Raw genomic sequence first — 14671 nt, 5'->3', positions numbered from 1 at the left:
TGGTATTGCTTCTGGTGTTGTTTTTGCAGATAGAAATAACTAATGTTTTGCATTTAGCATTATTAAAGTAACAAAAATAGTAAAACTCTTTTTTCCCCTTTTTTCCCCCCATCTCATTGAAGTCACACTCGATATCATACAAGAAAAGATACTATGAGAAACCTGTATGAAATGTTAGGATTTTCCTGAATTGGAAGATAACAATTGCTGTTCTTTTTTAAACCAGCCCAGCTTCTAGATGATACCACCCTAGACTTTTAAAACACTGTTGAATGGGAGTCATTGGTACTGATGCAGGCATAAAAAACTAGTTGTGTATGTCTGAGCCAGCTACAATAGGCTATTTTAATATGCAATGGAGAGATAAAAGCAACTGCAAAGACAGAAAAAGTAACTTATAATGGGGTAGATGAATCACCCTCCACAARTGCCTAATGGCTATGATGAAGTCTACATCTTAGTACACATTTAACTTTCAGATCTCTGAAACTGCATGAAATAAATTCTATCTATGATGATTTAACGGGAAGGCAGGCTAGATCTGCTTCAGTATGGGGAGCACATTGCCCTCCATAAGCGTATCCAACCAAGACCTCTCATATGTGTTTAAGCAGGTTGGAGCACCATGAGGAAGGTCTCTGCTAATGGAAGGTTGCTGGCAAACAGGAAATCTGTTATGTAATATTATTACTACTCTTATACTAGAATTGTTAGTGACTTTTAACTAAAAAGAAGTTAAAATGTAGCTTAACATAACTAAATTTAAATGTAGCTGAACATAGCCAAATGAAATGTAGCTAAACATAGCTAAATTTCATCACTTTGTAGCACACATTTAAATCCTGCAAGATCATGTAAGAGGAGAAATTGAAATAAATATCRTAGTCAATTGAAAATAATCATTAAAGGAATGAAATATGGTATCTCCTTCTTGAGTAAGGCCAGGACACAAAGCAATGCTAGTGAATCATAGGATGCTTAGCAAATGCTTTCAATGTTATGTATCTAACAAAATGACTCAGCATAAAAATACAGATACAAGGACTAATATTTATAGCTCAAAAGATAATGCTAACAATGCAAAAGTGAGCTATTTCATTTTCAGATTCTGAGAATGGCTAATGAGAACCCCACTTTTGAGGATTTTTTTTTTATACTCTGGAAGGAAATCTACACACCTTGCACAAACCCTATAAAATAAGAAAAAGAAAAAAAAAAAAGAAAGTGATGTCTCTCTCCACAGGCTTGGAGAATGCCCACCTCATTATATCTGAGCTTTTTCTCATCTTGAATTGAAGAAATCTCCTTTGTTGAACTGACCCAGCATATACAATAGAGCCCAAATTAAGTGTGGATTACACGRCTTTGTTGCAGTAACTATTGATTGTAATGCTTAGATGCCAAGCTTCCATGTTAAACTTCCTCCTGGGACTAGCTGCTTCTGGGCTTTCACTTCAAGACCGCTCAACTCACGTCGCAAACCTTGTCCCGGGAAACTTCAGAAGCAGCGAGGTACCTTCATTAGTGAGTCAACAAAATTCCCACTTTCCTTCTTCCAAGGAGGCTCAACCCATGCTAAGAGGGCTAGGTATACCCGGACGTTATTGTCACCCACTGTGATAGGCACTAATGAATTGTTTTTAGTACCTACAAGGCTATCAAGAAAAGTAAGAAAGTACAGACTGAAATGCCAAATGCAAAAAAATGGGAAACTGTTTTTAAAACTCCCAGGATATTATAGACAGTTATTGAATTATCATTGCAGATCTGCTGAAACATCAGTAAGTAGCAGACGATGAAGATTTCTGCTATAAAACCAAGACTCACGTAGCTTCCTCTTATTTTTAAAGTAGAAATTAAGCGGTGAGCCAAGTTTTCCTAAATAACGCCAAAAATGTTTATGTATGAGAAGCTTACGCTACGTGGCTCTTGCTGAAATAAATGTTTCAGTGAACATGATGATTTTAAACATGATTTATTCAAATGTTATGTTAAGTAAGCATTCAATATGCTTTTATGTAATACTGATGCCCAAGTTACATGTAATTATGATGACATTACAACATCCTTGATCTTTCATAACCTCTCTGGAAATTCATTTTTCCCAGCATCAGGCTCCACAGATAGTATGGAATTGACAGTGTCACATAGTATAAACAGTTACAGAACAATACTTTTCGGGTCCAAGTCTATGAGAGCTAGCCAGATTTGACTCCCTTTGACATCAGCCACGACTGGAAAGTTTAGCACTACTCAGAAACATGCCAATAAATTATCAAGTCTACAAGCCCCTTCATTTGCACTTAGATGCAAGGTAGGAAGAATATAAACATGAAATGAGAGTGTGTCAAGATCTGGACTTCTAGTTACTGACACTTTAAATCCAGGTAAAGTCCAGTAAGTTCTATGCCATTAATTTGGTCTGCAGAATTTTTTAGTGCACTTTATTTTAATGCATTCTGCCTCTAAATATGAAAGTAATAGACATAGAGGATGCTAGGAAAATACATGCAGCAGTGCTGTGTAAATTTGCCTATATTCTTACAGTGAAGGCCTGAGAGTTGCTGGAGATAGCTCAGCAAAAGGCTCAGTTCCATGCTCAGCAGAAAGCAAAGAGGTGAACACACTTGAGGAATAATCAGGACAGCAATAAACCAAAGCAACATTGGAATAGTATTGTATAAATATGTCGTCTACCTACTTATAAACTTTTAGCAGTTCTCTTCTCTCTCAAAAGGGATGAGAGTTATCAAATGTATGAGAAACTACAAAAAAAAAGCAGTTGAAAAGAGCAAGAGGGAAATATGAAATAGCATTCTCATGTTCTTAGAAGGAAAGAGGCAGGTCACAGATGTGAATCTTAAGCCATCAAAGCAGTTGAGGGAAGGGATATATGTATATGAAGTCACAAACTGCATACATGATTATTTCTTATTGCTCATACTATAAAAAACAAAGGAGCACTCAGATGATCACACAGTAGCTTTAAAGCAAGCAAAACACAATCCTTTTTTCACACAATGCATAATTAAATTGTAGAACTCATTGCCAGAGGAAGCAGTGGAGGCCAAAGTTATAAATGGTCTCAAAAATCCATTAGACAAATGCATGAAAGGAGGTCCATCAATGGCTATTAAACACAACATTTTGAATGCACCCTCTGGCTGAGGAAGTCCATAAACCTCAAATTGCTTGAAACATAAAAGGTTATACCTGGGGAAGAATTTTTATCTGTCCTCTTTCTTGAGCTTCTCTCAAAGTATGTGCTATTGTCCATTGCCAGAGGCAGGACAGCAGGCTACACGGATCTGCAGCTTCAGTTAGTGGTTGATGTGATCAGCGAAATATGTCTTCATTTTTCTGCGAGCCAACACTAAAATAATTGTCAGACCTCTAAATATCATATTTTTTTCATTGCTGTGCTCCACAGTGAGCCGCTGCTTTTTCTTCTCTTTTTTTTTCAAGTCAGTCTTACTTCACCCCCAAATTCATTAAGCTGCATATTTTAACTGTTGTTCTTCCATCCACTTAAGCACTTACATACATGCTAGGATGATCAGAAGTTTGATAGTGTTCTTGTAGCCCTCCTGAGTTATTACAGTGCTGCAGTAAAATGAATGCATTTGTTTAAGAAAGAGAAGCTTTCAAATGCACTGAGTGCTCACAAAAACACGTAGAAAAAGAAATATTTGCACCTTCACAGATCAGAAAATGTGTGCAAGAACTGTGTCCGTGTTGTAAAAGACCTACTAAATGATATACTATTCTGCGACAAGACTTCTGCACCCTTCGTGGGAATTAAAGACTGATGCCAAAATAATTTCTGCTCTAGAAAGAAGTTAATTCTCTCAGCTCTTGGACTACTTTTTATTCTTTTATAGACTTTTTTTTTTAATCTTCAAAAGAAAGATTAGTAGTCTGAGTAAAATAAAATTGACTTCATGAAGAATAGTTGATGTCAGTTCTAAAATGCTCACACCTGAAAATGCCAGATTCATTCACAGGGATTAAGGTTTTCCATGAAAAGTTAATGGGGGCAGAAGAAAGCCTGGAGTTCTCATCCTTGTATCCCAGCAGGCATTTCATGTTATTCACTGACCTGTATTATGAAATGCAGAGGTTATCTTGACCCAATGTTGTGACAGTTTTGAATGGAAGTAGGTGTTGCTAACATGCTGTGTGCTGAATTCAATGCTGCTGTAAAATGGCTGTGCCAATGAGCACATGTATTTGACAGGGCCCTTTAGGTACCTTTCCCATACTTTCATTGGCAAGAACTAAGGTGCCCTTGGTCTCCAAGGAGGTTAGGATTCCTGCAGATCTCACCCTGGGTTTTGTAGACAGTCACAGAAAAAAAAAATCTCCTTGTTTTGTTTTAAAATACAATCTTCTGAAAGAAAAAAAAAWWTTTTTTTCTTTAAATTCTTGAATAGTTCAGTTATATAAACAAAAATATCATGAAGAAGAATATTTTTTGATCCATTCAAACCCATATTGTGGATATATATATAAGCAAATACTTATGGCCAATAGTGTTAGGACACACACACACACACACACACACACACAAATCACAGATTCACAGATTCACAGAATATTTAAGGTTGGAAGGGACCTCTACAGATCATCTAGTCCAACCTTCCTGCTCAAGCAGGCACACCTASAGCATGTGGCACAGGGTGGCATCCAGGCGGGTTTTGAAGACCTCCAGAGTAGGAGACTCCACAACCTCCCTGGGCAGCCTGTTCCACTGCTCTGTCACCCTCACAGTAAAGAAGTTGCTCCTCACCTGGAGACGGAACTTCTTGTGTTTCAGCTTGTGGCCATTACCCCTTGTCCTATCGCTGGCCACCAGTGAGAACAGCTTGTCCCCTTCCTCCCTGCATTCTCCCTTCCTGAACTTATACATATTAATCATATCCCCTCTGAGCCKTCTCTTCTCCAGAGAAAACAGGCCCAGCTCACTCAGCCTCTCGATCCTTTGCAGATTACCTACTAGTAAATCCTTTGCAGATTACCTACTAGTACAGACAAATTCTGTCTCCAGCTGTGTATAGACAAACAATCTTAAGATGGGGAAAATGTGTTTGATCGGATGGAATAATCTGTTGGATATATACAAGATAAAACTTTTAATAAGTTGCTACCTGATTTGTAAGTACAGATCAAAATAGTTATTCTAAGTGATCTGTAGCTGGCTTTGTTTTTAGATAGAAAGTCTTCATAAATTCAAAGCCTGCCAGGCCACACTGTGTCAGAAAACTTGAATTTAAGAGCCCAGTCCTAACATTTATGTTCCTAGGTTCAGTTTCAGAGCTGGTTGCAACCGTTAAGAATATCTCCTTTGGGACTTTTAAGTGCATTATATCATAGCCTTAAGCTGTACTTTGGTTTAGCTGCAACTCTTCTTTAAACATCAGAAGTTTTGAAACAAAAGATCTCTGGTAACAGAGGGTAACAGAGGGAATGTATCTCTTCATTCTCCCTAATTCATATCAAGTGTGAGGGTGAAAGAACTGTAAAGTGTAGTTAAATAGTCATGGCAGTCTATGAAAAATCGTAAGTGTTCTATGAAATGGAAAACATGAAAATGTTCTTTGCCTTAAAAATGAAAGAGAAGTACTAACAGCATTTTTATTTCACTGGTTTTCAAGACCTGAATATGTACCTTATTTGGCAAAAAGCATTTAAACTGCCCTGAATACAAAGCAACATCCTGTCATTTGTTGCAGAATTGCTCTATACTAAGCGTGTTTAATAAGGCTTGATTTTTTTTTGCTGATGAAACTTTTGTTTAAAATGCAGAATGAACTTGCAGTGACACTGGAATATTCTGAACTCTCAGTTTGTTTGTTTGTTTTTCCCTAAAAAGAAAAATAATTTATTTTCAATGAAATGGTTTTTAAATTTTCATTCAAAGTGATGTTTCAGAGTTTCCCCCCTCTTTATTTTAAAACACATTGAAGAAATTTAGCCTAAAAACAGACTGCTGAAATCCAGAACACATTTTTCAAACCCTAAATTCATCTAGATTTTTATAAATAGTTCTAGATAAACCTGAAGTAATTTTTATTGCCAGTAAACCAAAATAAAAAGCTCATCTATTCATACACCTTCCTTCATTCATATTCATTCTGTGTTCACTCATCCACTAGAATCTCTAAATCACCTAGTTCATCATCATCTATAGAGATTGCACTGTGCTTACAAAATGACTAAAAGGCTTTAATATAGTTTTTGCCACTAACTATATTTGGCATTTTTCTTTCAAAACTCTTGGATATTTTACATATATTAACTAAACACAAAATACATATTGAGGCATCTGAAACCTCTGAGATATTAGGTATTAATCTCCATTCAGGAATCCCATCTAAGGAATATGTGGCAAGCACCATGGAATTAAATCATTTATCAATGACATACCATGAGTCTTGCTTATAAGGTTTCCTTGTCAGATAAGGAAGAGGATGGTAGTCTCTTAATATACAATACTTTGTTCTGACCTCTAGGAAAAGTAAGTGGTATTTTCCCCTCTTGAAAGCAGTTTTATATTCAACAGTGCTTTAGACAAAATAAATCAATTAAACATCCATTTTATAACACCTTAAACACTCTAATACCCTTCATTTTGGCACACATAACTCTTATTTATAGATTTATTATGTATCATTAAATACAGATTAACTTTTAGCTCTAAATTGCAGGTTTTTGGATTTAGGTGTTGTGGAAAAGTTGACTTCCCACTGCAAGTTGTTTGCCTTTGAGAGCTGTTTTGTGCCTTAGGTAAATAAGATATTAACTCTTCTATTAGCTTGTCAGAGTTTACTAGGTCCCAGGAGGGTCTTCTCATACTTTCACATAACTGCACAGCTCTTCCTCTTTTGGTGGTTTTGTAAGTACTATGAGTTTCTACATGAAGCCATTGTACAGGGTATTCTGATATGATGCAATATTTCCTTTATTACATGCTTACAACTGTACAGAGATTTGGCATTTTACTAGGTGTTTTTCCTCATGTACTTAATAGCAGTTTTAAATCTAAACAGAAACTTTCAGTAGAAATGTCCATGATGAAAATAAACTACGGTTCTCTGAACCTTAGATCCAATTTTCATTTCGCTTTAGAAATCAATGTCATGCCATGCTTTAAAAATTATCTTGCTTTTCAGTCAATGCATACAATTTAATACCTTTCAGAAAGCTTAAAATGTCATTCTTCAAAGCAGTAGCAAATTGAACAAAACACACAGTCCATCAGCCTTGATTCCGCCCCAAATATGATCCCTTCACCATTAAATGAAATTGCTACAAGTCCGCTACTAGTCCTAGACCAAAAGGGGAACTGATGGAGCTGGCAGCTTCTATGTTCCTATGTAGTACATTCTGACATCTTTTCCAGTTCCCCTCCTGGAAAGATTCATCTAGCTCTTGTAATATAAATTATTTAGCTTTTTTAAATTTTTTTTTAAAGTATTTCTTTCTAATTTGTTTTCATTGACTATATGCATAAAATTCACTTAGAAGAGTAATTAAAAAGCAATAATCCTTAGAAGGAGATAGCAGTGTTATGAGTAACAATTTACTCTCTGTTTTCTACTAAATGAAGGGGATTATGTCTTAGATGTGAAACTACAGGCCAGATTGTGCTTCATACAAACATCCCTGCTCTGGAGGTTATGGCAAGCTGCACAGCCCATTGGGAACCTCATGACGCAGAGCAGACACACGCCAGATGCTACACCTTTCCAGGGCCAACGGCACGTGCTCTTCCGTGTGCTTGGCCAGGGCAGAAGACGGCAAGGCTGCGTCTTCCCATCTTGGAGGGTGACAGGAAGGGGAATGCAATGCAGATGCTGTATGTGTACGTGACTCTCCTTTGAAAGGGCGTGGGAGCACACAAACACACACATACACATGTGTGTGTTTACTAACAAACATACACACATGCACAAACATCACATGATTTGGAGCTAACCAACTCATTCCAAGGGCCAGCTAGCATTAAGTCATAAGTTTGCTTATAGACTATCACTTACAGATGCTTACAGATTTAAAAAGAAAAAGCTCTTAAGACTCTCTTGCTTCATGCTGTGATGAAACTATAAGAGTGATTAGACTCTTATTCACATGAAGGTGTGTAACACTGTGCTAGTCAAAAAGCACCCCAGAGAAAACTGAGAAGTGAGGATGGGGTCCAATTGCTTTGCCGTGAGGCCCAGAAGCTGAGTTTGAGTAATGCCATGAGGCAGCTATTCCTCTTTGTTTTATACATATTATATATATATACTTATATATGTATAATATGTATATAAAATAGATATTCTGAATGAGTCAGTCCTTTTAAATAATATTAAGAATTGTTCARCTTTCCATGTTGCCACTGAAGCCTGCTCTTCCAAACACCCTCAACTCTCAGTGGCTCTTAACACAAACACTTATACACCAGAACATAAAGAATCAGATCCTTTCCCAGTAAATTCTTCTCTTCAAAATGTAAACCTTTGTATAGCCTATCTGGACARACCGAAAAAGCCACAACTGTACTTAGCTGCCCCAGGCTGAGTTTTTATATTATTCCTATCATGAGCTTGTTTGTAATGTTGGCTGACTACTCCACATTACAACCAGTCGTGGAGTTGTGGAACATGAAAAGTATTCTCCCTCCCTTCAGGTTTTTCTCTGTTTTCACTATGGCTTTTTCAAAGTACATTTTGTGATAGAAAAGATGACAATAATCTCTCTTTCTCCTTAGTCTTTTTCCTTGACACCAACAAATGGACATCACTGTTTCAATTTGWTTTTGATTACAAGCATCAGATTGCTATTCTAGGAAGAATACGAGTTTTAAATTAGATCTAATCACAGCCAGGTTACAATCACTCTCACATGTTCCAGCACTGAATTGTTTAGTATGGTCCTTGCTGAAATTTGTTATAATTATGTTTAGCTCCTGCTTCTAAATGGTAACATAATTTTAGTGGCCCACCTTCTTCATGGTTGATCAATGGCTTTGGGCWTTGAGCATCGTCAGTAATTAAAGAAAACATGACATTTTCAACTGGTCTGCCTTTCATTGGAGACCCTACATGAAAACTCACATTCAGATGATGCATGTTCTACTTATTTTCTATGTTTTCTACAGTATAGGTGTCTCTGAGGATGCCAGCAGGAAACCCCAAGCAAAATACATCAAAAGAAAATCTGAAGAAGCTACATTGCTTCACCAAAATCTCTTTTACAGTCATTCTTTTCATTTGCAAACTATTTAAAAGAATATTTTCAGAATTAGACAGCAGATGTTTAATTCTTAAGTGATTAAAAGTAACATCCAACCACGACAGTAATTTTGTACCTTTTGTTTGAATCCAACTCATAGCTGGTAGCACCATTTTTAAGGGAAAGGTAAAATCTTGAAGGACAGTGTTGCAAACATTTTTCTAGTGAGCGAATCACAGTAATAACTTTGCATATGGGTTCAGTTGTACTGAATTCACATGCTCAGAATTAATCATGTGCACAGTTCATAAGATCAGAGCCCATAAAAAGACATTTATGGGAATAATTTGCTCCAGAGTATCTACTCATGAAGATTCTCAATGTAAGTAGCAAGAAGAAATGCTTTTCAAATATCCTTTTAAAATATTCTTTGGGGTCATGTTTCATTTCATTTTATTCAGTACATTCTTATTATCCTAAATAAGTCTCAGTTATCACAAACAAGATTATGAAATGTATGTGTAGAAATGTGTATGGATAAATTTCAGTAAAACATGCGCCTTTGTTAGGCACATTGAAAGCATTATACCACAAGTATTATACAATGAATGATTCCCTTTTATGTTAAGATGACTTCAAATATCACAGTTTTAATATGTCCTAATTTCAAATCTAGCATCACCTAATATAATGGAGCTATGACCAACAAATCTATGCAAGTTCTGTTTTGGTAGATTTTAGACATATGTTCCTTATGTATAGGAAAGTAAGTGTGACTTCAACTATACTTGAATGAGCCCCACTGGGGAACTGCCGCTCTGGCACACTCTCTGTTCAGATATGAAATAAAGAATGACAATACAGATATCTGAACAAAGTACTGTAAAGGGACATGCTTTTCACAGACATGATAGCTCTGATCTAATAAGCAGTTCAATTGGAGGGTAAATATGCTCAGGCTACTATAACAAAGTTTGCTAGAAGCTTTAGCATACCACTGTGTACAGTGTTCTTTATTGCTTTCCCTGCTGTTTTCAGTAACTCAGGCTACTTAGGTCTTTTTGACCACTGCAATGTTCCATTAATTTATCTATGAAATCAAGTGTATTTTTGTAACAAAAATTAAAGTTAATTTGTCCAAAGAGGAGACTTTGGGGGGAATTTTTATTATATATGAAGACAGCATGACTATGTGAAGAAAAGCAAATAGGTCACCCATCCTGCAGCTGATTTGAGAACCCAGAAAAAGTGCAACGTGAGGATAGGAACATGATAGTGTCATCAGAATAGGCTTAAAAAAATGAGGACACTTTTGTTTTTCCTGATTTTAAGACAGAAATAATTACACATGAAAAATGGACACATGCACAAATGCTGTTTAAATGAGTCAAACTATTGTGGCAGGATGCAAGTTACAGCAGTAATTACATGCCTACACAATGAAAATCTCCTTAAAAGAAGGAGATGGTGGTTGCCAAAATTAAGTGCTTTATAGTTGGAGTACACTAGAATCTAAATGGCCTATCAAATCTTAATTGTACTTTCCTGTATATTGGTATTATGTCTTGTTTTCAATTCTCTCTCTTTTTTTTTTTCCCAAGAGCCTTTTTCATTCATTGTATAATAGAATGGATTGTACCTACTGAACAAGCAGCTGCTTAGTACTATAGTCTTCACCAGCCATTTAGTAGTACCTTATTTACCACACATCCAAAACCTGCAGTAAGTGCAGAAATAATCTTTTTTTTTTTTTTTTAATCGTCTTTCTAGGCCACTCATCTCTGTAGTATCTGCATGCCTCAAGAACATAGATGAACTTATCACTGCCGAAAAATAGGAGACCATTATTATTCCTATTTTACAGCTGRAGAGACAGGGACTTGCCTGGAGCTACACAGTGAATTAGTGGTAGGGCAAGGATTAAAATTCATGGCTTACAACCCTGTGCACATTACTGTGGACCACAGTGCCTTGCTGTCAGAGGTGCTGAGACTCCACAGCTTCTACTGACTTCATCTGCTGTTGTAAGCGCTCGGCTTTGGTCTACAAGCCTTGGGCAGTTCAAGCTGGTCATCCATCCATCCAAAATAAGACACACAATTAGTAGTCAGCTGCCAGAATATTAGCTTTATCATTCTGTTAAAAGACTGATACTTGGGCCCAATGTTTGCAGAAAGATCTTACACCTGGTTCCCTCACATCTTGGTGAATGTCTTAGCTACTGGGTCACTGACTGTTCTGGGGTAGGTAATAACCCTTTCCAGAAAGTATGTACTAGAACTCAAAAAGTTGTGATAAAAGCGTCGTAGTTTGTTTTCAACAAAACAACACTTTATAGGGAAACACATTTATATCATGAACGACAGGTTTGAGATATCTTTCTTCTATTTCATTTTTCACAAGAAATCCATTCCTTTCTGCTGTCTTAAGCATAYCAAGGAGTCCATCCCAACGCTGCCCACAGCAAATGCTTTTCCTACTCACAGCTGATCATTCCTGTTTTTTTTTTTTTTTAATAAACTGGGAAAACAGCAAGGATCTAGCTGCAAACTATCCAGCAGTCAGTGAGATTTTTTTAAACATTTTTTTTCTCTTTGAAGCTATTCTTTTTATTCTCTTCTTTGCATCTGAAGTGCTATATTCACTGATCATGCTCATTTTGGGGGCACTACCTCATGTACATGAAGATTAATTAATGTATGCAAAAGTTCTCTACATCTGAACATGATCCTGCTGAGACAACCAGGGAAAGTTGCTAGCACACAATCGACCATCAGTCTGTGATCAATTTAAATATATAGCCTCAAAAAGGAAAATAATTCTCTAGTTTTCATTAGCTGAAGGTGAAAGGCATGAGAAACATGAGAGTAAATCCTGTTCATCTTACATCTGTAAATAGTCCAGTTTGTGCAAAATTAGCAGCCAATGAGGGTGTTGTGAACCAGGACTGGACAGCATGCCTGAATCTTAATCCAGGGCTTCTGGGATCTATTTTGGGGTCTGGATCCTCAGTTATTCAGCCTGAGAACCTGGAGAATATGCCACACCTTCCTGCCAGCCTGCTTGCTTGCTTGTTTCCTTCAGAAACTTTGGCACAGAAGTCATGGCAAACACTCAGGACCCAACATTGTGCTTGAATCTGCCACATCGTGGGAGCATGTCTTAAATATGCAGCTTTGAGAAGAGTGTTCTCCCTCCCAGCAAAGCATTCCCCGACCATGACCCGCATGCAGGTTGGTATCTCCTATCAGCATTTAACCTAGTGAATACTTCAGTATTTGTGTCAAGTGGAATGGCTTACCAAGAGAGATCAAGGGAAACCTATTCCAAGTTCCCTTTGGAACTCTGGAGATGAACCTTGGATATGGATCATCCTTGGAGGTGATAGCTGCCCATTACAACTCTAGATCAGACAGCAAACGGTTAATCTGGGTTTGTCACTGTCAAGGGGAATGTTATAAGCACAGGATATATGTCAAATCCTGACAGTCATTCTATATTCCTTTTCCAACTATATCTTCCTCTTCTATCAAAAGTACTATAGATAATTTTTAGAAATATCAAAGCAAAATCACGAATATCTCCAGTGTTCTACTCTATTCCTTTTTCTTTGGCTAAAATAAATTGCCAAGCCTTAGTCCACCCTGCACTTGCTTCATGAATGAGCCACTGGCATTTTTCATTGAATAAATTATTTGCCAAAGGAAAAAAAAAACCCTCTACTTATTTTAATGCCAAATCTCATTCTTCAGATTCAAATAAACTCTCATTGACTGCATCATAATTACTGGGTCACACTTGAGGCATAACCTCAGCTGATGTATGGGCTTAGTTCCATTGCCCTTCACTTGCTCCAATTTATACTACCAGCAGATCTGGCTGTTTGATTGTGTTATGCATAATATGCATTATTAGTTATATTTTTAGCCATTCTTCTGCACTGGAATGGTCAAAACATTTTCTTACAAAGCTGTAGGACTGACATCTCCTGTACTGGTGCAGTATATTACAATCTTTGCTGTAGTTCAATCCTTTACACTTGTCACCTTGTAGTATTATGCATAGGTCATCACTAAACCCCCACCCTTTTCAGATTATTTCTTTCTGTTTCTTTTTTATTTATTTATTTTTCCTAAGCAGTTCTTTCCAATTTTTGAAAATGTTAATTCTAGATGGAACAGTTTAAAAGCTCATTTTTCTTGAAATGTTATTAATTATAGCACTTGAATCTCTATAGCAGAAGTCAGCCTTAATGGGATTTGGAACTGCTGAGAACATTTATTCCCAGCTAACACTTGCCAATGAGTCCAGCCTGAAAAGCAGTGTATTGAAAATCCCAAAATAAATGTAAGGTGTGTCTACAACTTTCCAAATAGTATGCATTAATTTTTTTTTTTGTAGCCAATTACTACAGTAAGTCATTAGAGGGTGACTTGAAAGCATTTGAAGAATTTTACAAGTGTAGAAGCTAGTATTTTTGGAAATCTTTGATAGCTACCTGTGTTGATAAGAAACAGAAATAACTAATTCTGTAAATGTGCCCAGCACACATAAACAACACAGAGAAATACAGTAAATATAGAAACTATAACAACTAAAATAGACATGAGAGATCATCTAAGCAGCTTGAAATGTGCTAATCTAATCTACTCTTACCATTTACATTCCAAATCTCAGTTGAGAGATACACCTGCAATGTTGATATATGTATTGAAAGACATAAATATTTATACCTTATACCCTAAATAGAGGAAAAAGACATGCATATGTATGTTTAATAAAATTTAGAGATGTACTGTCAAATAGATTTTAGCACCTTTTTTTTTTTGTATTTAATCGGCTTATAAGCTTCAAATATGTTCTTCTTTAATATCACTAATGTACATTAGTTTACCTATGTTGTCTATGAGTACATGCAAATGCCATCTGCTATAAACCTTTGAATATGAATTTTTTGAAGAATTTATTAATATCAATCCTTCAAACTCAGTTCAATGAATTTCTATGTTGTTCCTTCTATGATTTGTTCTGCCTTTCCTGTTATGAAGAAATTATATGTATGGTAGCATATGCATAAATCCTTGATTATTGACGTAGAACTTGCACTCTCTAATTTAAGCCTGATTAATCCTACTTTATGAAACATATATATATATACACAACTGAATCATTGTGGTTATTGTCCATAAAGCGCTTTATCATAGAATCACAGAATGCCCAAGGTTGGAAGGGACCTCAGAGGTCATCTAGTCCAACCCCCCTGCTCACGCAGGTCACCTGGAGCACATGGCACAGGGCTGCGTCCAAGCAGGTTTTAAAGATCTCCAAAGAAGGAGACTCCACAACCTCTCTGGCAGCCTGTGCCAGGGCGCTGTCACCCTCACTGTCAAAAAGCATTTTCTCAAGTTCCTGTGGAACTTTTGGTGCCTCAGCTTGTGGCCGTTTCCTCTAG

The sequence above is a fragment of the Nothoprocta perdicaria genome, unplaced genomic scaffold, assembly GCF_003342845.1.
Source record: "Nothoprocta perdicaria isolate Ctin4 unplaced genomic scaffold, notPer1 scaffold_140, whole genome shotgun sequence".
Taxonomy (NCBI): domain Eukaryota; kingdom Metazoa; phylum Chordata; class Aves; order Tinamiformes; family Tinamidae; genus Nothoprocta; species Nothoprocta perdicaria.
This window is presented reverse-complemented; position numbering follows the sequence as displayed.